A 6,767-nucleotide genomic window follows, 5' to 3' on the forward strand; every position below is an offset into this window, starting at 1 on the left:
GGGGGGTGAGGGTTGTCTTTTTTTTTTTTTAGGTGCCCAGCTGTCATTATTCTAAAGAGCTACTTTGTACACCATTCAAAAATCAAAAGATCTGATTTCCACCACCCCAGCTTTCCTGCCCCCCCCTCCAGCCCCCAGGAAATACTATGTTAGGCACCCCAAAAATACAGTATCCTACATTATTAGTTAGTTTTCAAAATTTTACCAGTAGCTGGTGACACACAACCATTACATCATTATTTTAAAAAGAATGAATGCTATAAATGGAATGGTTACACACAATTATTGTAGCTATCTAGGCTGGGGTGAGTGGGGTATCAGCTCTGGGTGCCAACTCTGAGTGGGCACCAGAATTGCTCCTCTGGAAATCTTTGCCATAGGAGCCAAGCAGCATAGTGCCCCACCGAACAGCTTGTCGGGCAAGTGACTGGTGCTCCTCTGCCCCCTTATTGGGGAGCCTTTGCCAGAACAGAGACAGCCTTGCTCCCAATATGCATGTATTGAGGTGGGAGGGGGATTTGGCAGCAGTAGCCTGAAAAGTTAAGCCTTCCCTGCCCCTCACCTGTCTTCTTCGTCCACTCCCCGCCCCTCTCCACAGTCTGCAGAGGTTAGCATACTCCTCCCTCCTCCTGCCCCCACACTGACCACCCCCCACAGGGGATCAATGAGCTCTCTATACCTTTGTGGGGGCTAACAGAGTCAGTTAGCATCTGTCTTTTATTCCATGACTGGATTTCTATTTTGTTTGCATGATATTCAGTCTGGAACCGAGCTGGTTCAAATGTTAATTAAATAATTTGTGGAACACTGGTTGACATACCAGACTTCCCATTTGTTATAACCCAGTTCTCGCAGCCCTGACCTGTTCTGACTTTGCGTTTGGGTCCTGACTCCTGTTCTGGTGCCAGGCTCCTCCATACCCCCCAGCTCCCTGGAACTGGTCTAGACTGCACTCCTTGCTTCATATGTCTAACCACTAGGCAAGACCACCTGGTTTTCTGACAAAAAACAGTTGCTGGAAACTTCCGTGTGCATCATGTGTGAGAAATATTGTAAGAACAGTTTCTGTTCGTTATGGGCAAATGTGAAAGGAAAATCTGCAGGACTCATCAGGAGTTGCATAATGAGCAGGATAATGAATAATGAGCGCTGCTACTCAGTCACTTACTACAAGGGAAGACTTTTTTCCCTTGGTTCTGCCTTGCAAAAACAAAGTGCCCATTATATCCCAGGGTATGTTGTATGTGAGAAAATACTGTGTTTTCCCAGGAGAACATTGCTGGGATAGACATTGGCGCCTTCTGCTGGTTGGATTGTAAACAGGAGGGTAGCACACCATGAACCAGCAGGTTCACTTCACAACCTGCAGCTCAGAGCACACTGGCAGCTTGGCAAGCAATGAAGCATGTGAATAACAGCGGGGCTTTGGTCAGAAAGATGAAAGCAGAGATCTCCTAGCAGAGGCTTAACTGGCCAATTCTGTTCCATTGCTGTTGGCAGAACATGGTGCAGAAGCAGCAGCCAGGGGTTCACTGCCATGGGGGGATGTCACCTTCTCTTTTGCTTCCAACTTGTGTTGAGCAGCCACTTAAACACCAGCTTTTGGCAGTAAGAAAGGAGGGGACATCTCCTCCCATGGCAGTGACACTCCAGCCACTGCTCCTGGATCATGCACTGCTGCTGCTTCTGCTCTGCCCTCTCTGCTGCCAGAGCCAGAGCTGCAGCAGGGAAGGTGAAAGGTGTGGAAGGGAAGGGGATGGGGAAAAGAGGTCCCCTGCTTAGGCAGTGTCCAGGGCTCATGTCCTGCTCGCCCACCCATCGTTATGCTGGTGCCTCATAGTGGGAGGACACTGGAGCAGATTGTGCCTGACGAATGGCTGACTCGACGGACCACCCTTCCAGTGACATAGACAACTGTCATCCCTTTGCCTTCCATTGCCCCAGCAGAGCATCTGGCCCTGTGAATAAAGCTCCGATGATTGAGACTCCTCCAGCAGTTTCCAGGTCCCCAAAGCCACATTCTCAAATGAAGAGTTGGGACCCCAGCTGGGGCCATGGGACTAGCAGAAATGGGGGCACAACCAGCGGCAATCAGGATTCTGCTGCCCAAGATCACCTCTGGTGCTTGCAATAGGATTTCTGGGCAGCTCAGATAGCAAAGGGTGATTGTTTTGCCAAGGGCATTGCACTGCTCAGCTGTGATGGGCTTAGTGTTCCCACCCAGCCCTATTTCTGTCCTTCAGTTGGCTCAATGACCCCTAGATGTGAATTTTATATACAGCAATGGCCAATTCTTAATATCTGCTTCTGGGGTGGAGGAGGGGCAGGGCCTGTGCCAGTGAAATATGAATATTTGTGGCACATGAATACATGGAGATATGAGCACAGTGGGTGCTGAGCAGGCCCAGACTGAGGGCATCCAGCCCAGTGCCCTGTGTCAGACAGCACCCAGCACTTGCTGTTTCAAAGAAAGGTGCAACTGTTACCCCCCTTGTGGACTCTGGTGGAATAACCCACCCATGGTGAAGGTCTTTTATGCAGGATTTACCCAGCTCCAGGTGGGACCCAAGGCCTCTGCCTGTGCTGCAAAAAGGGGCCCTTGGATCCAAAGCCAATGACAGTTGTTGCCTCTGCTCTGGGAGCCTCTCTCTGTCCAAATTTCAAGTGCATTTGTGATGACACAAAGCATCAAAGCTCCATCCAAACTGAGGGTCCTGGGAGCCGTTATCATCCACAGCCAGGCTGTGAGCTCTCAAGGGGGCTGGGTTCAGGGGAAGAAAAAGATTAGCTTGGAGCCAAGCCCACCTCTGCCCTCCAGTCTGCCAGCCCTGGTGCTCTCAGAGTGATGCAAGCACATGCCGCTGTGGAGAGAGCAGGACAGCCAGAGGGAGCAGCCCAGATCTCAGATCTGGCCCAGGGGCTGGCCTATGCTCTAGGAGAGGCGGCTGCATGGTGGGGTCTAGGTCTTGGAAAGGGGTAATGCTCCCAGGGAGAAGTAGTGCCAGCACAGCAAGTGGCTTCAGGTTCAAATCCCAATGACCCCTTGGTACTAGGAGCATTTGGCAAGTTCAGGCTCATACTAAGGTGCAGGGTCTGTGGATGCTGCAATTGCTGCAGCTGTGCAGGCACAACCCAGCTGGTTTGAACACAGCTAGAGGGTTAGTCAGAGCAAGCTTATACACAGGGGGTTCTCACTCAGCCACTTGGTGGCTTTTCAGTCTGTGGTGCTGTGGATATGCTGCTAGCAATAGCAGCCCCTGCACCCCTTGTCTTCTTCTTATCTCAATGCTGTCTATACACCCTGCGGTCTACACACCCTTTTGTAGACAGGCCCCACGAATCAGATTAACTGAGGTGCTTAACCTTCTGGCTCTGCAGGTCAGATGAGTGGGACAGGGCTGGATCCCACACCCGGGGTTAATCCAGGGACTGGATCTTCAGAGGAACAGGAAGTCCTATGGAGCCCATCAGCAACAGTGATGCCTCTCTCCCCTTCCACTTCCCCCACCCTGAGCTCCAGGATGACAAGAGCTGTGTAAAACCCTGCCAGTAACATCTTATAAAATGTTCCATCTCTGCCGTGGCTCAGCCAGGCCAGGGGGCTCTGGTGCATTTTAATTCCTTTGTTCCATATAACAAAGTTGCTCATAGCTGTCATTGCGGTAAATCATCCCTCTGTGGTGAGGACAATCATTCACTGCTGTCTCAAGCCAGTGGCCTCTGCATCCTCTGGCCCTGGTTCTTTGGGAATTGGGAGATCTTGTCTCTGCGTGGGAGTGTCACCCCATGGGCAGCCAGGCTGGGCCTGCAGGGCTGTTACAGCTGGCAGCCACTGCCGTCACCACCTGCCCTTCAGCAGTGTGTCACCAGGAGGGGGTGCAAATGGGGTTACCTGACAGCCCCTGCTGGAGGGAGCAGTGCATTATGGGATGGCAGGGAGGGAATCTGGCAGAGCAGTACTGGTGGCAGCTTAGTTGGGGCCACGCTGATAGGGTGCTGGTGTCTCTCCAGGGGGTGAGAGCCTTATAGCAAGGGTGCACAGAGCAGACACATGCCAGCAAACACGGAGATCTGCAAGTGCAGCCTGTGGGCACAGGCCAGCCCCAGGTATCCTGAGCAGTGATTCACCTCTGAGCCAGTCTCGTGGAAAACTGGAGTCTCTCCATGGGGCTGATGGAGCTCCCCTGGGCCCCAGAAGGGAATCAGGGCAAAATCCTGTACCCTTAAAGCAACACAGACCATCTCACAGGGGTAACAGCAGCCCCTGACTCACGTCCATCTTGTTTGGGCTGCTCTTGTGGCTGGGGCTGGTGGGGAAGGCTGATCTGGGCAGAGCGCTGCCTGGCACAGTTCAGGGCTGGCTCAGGTCCAGGGGACACTAAGGAGAAAAGGCTTAAACTCATCACATGCCTCTTTGGCATTCATGTACAGAACAGACCCAGACAGGAAGGACTGGAAGACCAGGCCAGATTCATCCACAATGCGACAGATCACAACTCCCCGAATGCCCTGTTGGAAGTAATTGTCCCATTAACCGATGCTGCAGGGGGATGCGGCACTTAGACTCTGGCCTCCCAAGCCACATCCTAGATCAATGGTGCTCAACCCCTGGTCCACTAGCCAGATCTGGCCCATGGAGCTGCGTCATGGAAATCTGATGGCAAGGGAATGATGGCAGCATTACTTGCCACACCCCTGCTGCCAAATTTTTGGACCCATGGGGAGCCCCACAGATGATGTGGCCCTGCACGCTAAATCACCATCCATGGTACAGCCAGCACATGGAGTGACTCCGTGGCCAGATCCAGCATGCAGGGTCGGGTGGGATCATACCGGCAAACTGACCCCGCATGCAGGATAGGGCCCACAACCTGGCTCTGTGCCACTCATGCAGTGCACCGGGCTGGAAGGGTAAGCATCACTGCTCTAGAGAGGTGCCGGGAGGGGCTCCCTTCCTGAGCCCTGTACAAGCAGCCAGCACCCTAATGCATGAGTGCTGCTTAGCCCCTTTCTCATCCCCACTCCCCAGACTACGCAGACCTGCCTCCTTTCCGTAGTACCTGGTGATACTATTCTAGCACAGGGGTCTGGTAGATTCCTTCAACTTGGGCAGTGACATGGTCTGGGCACTGAGAACTGCACCACACCACAGTGGACAGCTTGGAAACAGTCAAGTGCAAAGCAGCAAAAATGATTAGAGGCCTGGGAGGCAAAACGTATGAGGAAAGACTGAAAGAACTAGTGTTACTTTGTCCGGAGAAGAGAAGACTGGAGGAATTTGATAACAGTTTTTAAATACCTGAAGGGCAAGTAGAGAAAGCCTGGAGATGGGCTTTTCTCTATGGCTGTAGGGACAGAACTAGGAGCAATGACTAGACATGTGGTGGAACTACCACCCTTGGAAGTTTTCAAGAGCAGGTTAAACAGACATTTGACTGGGATGGTTTAGTCAGGGGTGATCCTGCCTTCAGCAGGGAGCTGGACCAGGGGACCTCATGAGTCCCCTTCCAGCCCTATAATCCTATTATTTCCAAGTTACCAGGCAGCAAAGGGGAAGCTGGTGCTACCTCCCTTGGGCAGATCCATGCCATGCTCTCAGCATGATCTCTAGGGCAGGATCCCATGCCATGGCACAGACGGGCAACAGGAAGCTCATTGGGATACTTGTACCATGGACCAAGCAGATTCAGCCACATGGGGATGGCTCCGGCAACTGGCAAACCTGAAGTGCTGAGACATGCTCTGTGCTGGCTCATGAGTAAAGAGGTGGGTAGTGGAGTAGGTACAAGAATAGCTGGGGTGAAGTCATCAGCCACCCTGCGCTCGCTCCCGGCTGAGAAATAGAAGCATGTGGCTAGAAGTGGGGGGAGGAGGGGAGGAACAGGGAGAAGAAGCCTGGGCAAGATCCCCTGGGAGGGGACATGGGAGCTGGGACTGGCAAGAGAGGAGCCGTGTGGCCCTGCGAACACCCTACTTAACTTGTGAGAGCCCCCTGGATCCCAGCAGCTGCAGTCACACCTGGCAGAGGCTGATCTCTTGGCCCTTAACCCTGATCTCCTTTTCCCTGGACTAAGCCAAGCAGCAATGCCAGGCACCTGGGATGAATCACGGGGCTGAGGGGTAATGGCTGGGGTCAGAGAAGGGTGGGGGTGGGGACTACTGCAACTGCCCTGGGAGCAGCGCAGGGTGGGGTTGGGACTGTGACCGGCTCTTAGCGGGTCCCAGCCACCCTGATTGCCCTGCAGTGGGTGGGGGGAGGATCCCTGCTCCCCCAGGAGAGAGGCTGCTACCTGGGCTGCCCTTCACCCGACTACGGGAGTCTGTGGGGACCGCCGCTTGGCAGGGGCCCCCTTGCCCGAGCCGGCTGAACTTCAGTGGGCAAAGGCGGAGGGGAAGCCCCGCCCTTCTTTCCCGGGAGCCAATGGGAAGGCGAATATTTGCATCTTATTAGCATAGCCAAAAAAAAAAAAAAGAGGCAGCAGCAGCCGCGGGGGGCCGGTCGTCCTTCTCCTAAATCAAACTTGGGCGAAGCGTGGGGCGCCCGCACGGCTCCCAGCGGCTCTGCAGGGACCCGGGCAGGGGCTGCTGGGCTGGATCCGTCCCCCGCTCCCGGGGCGCCTTTGGGAGGCAGGGAAGGAAGATCCCGAAGTTTGATCTGCAAGTGGCAGCGGCTGGCGGCGGGGCTCGGGCTGCGGGGCGGGAGCGGGCACCTCGGGCCCGGCGCGGCGGGGAGGGGGGGTCTGCCCCCCCGCTTGCCCCAGCCCCAG

The 6,767-nt window shown here is 54.4% G+C and overlaps 1 long non-coding RNA gene across 1 annotated transcript; it reads left to right on the forward strand.

Annotated features, from left to right (window-relative positions):
* Positions 1–968: 968 nt before the first annotated feature.
* LOC109290694 lies at positions 969–3,655 on the forward strand. Its single transcript, XR_002095655.1, has 2 exons — positions 969–1,052; positions 1,841–3,655. It is a non-coding gene; the product is annotated as an uncharacterized LOC109290694 (long non-coding RNA).
* Positions 3,656–6,767: the final 3,112 nt, after the last annotated feature.

Source organism: Gavialis gangeticus, unplaced genomic scaffold (assembly GCF_001723915.1).
Source record: "Gavialis gangeticus isolate Ggan-Ray unplaced genomic scaffold, GavGan_comp1, whole genome shotgun sequence".
In the NCBI taxonomy this organism is placed as follows: Eukaryota; Metazoa; Chordata; order Crocodylia; family Gavialidae; genus Gavialis; species Gavialis gangeticus.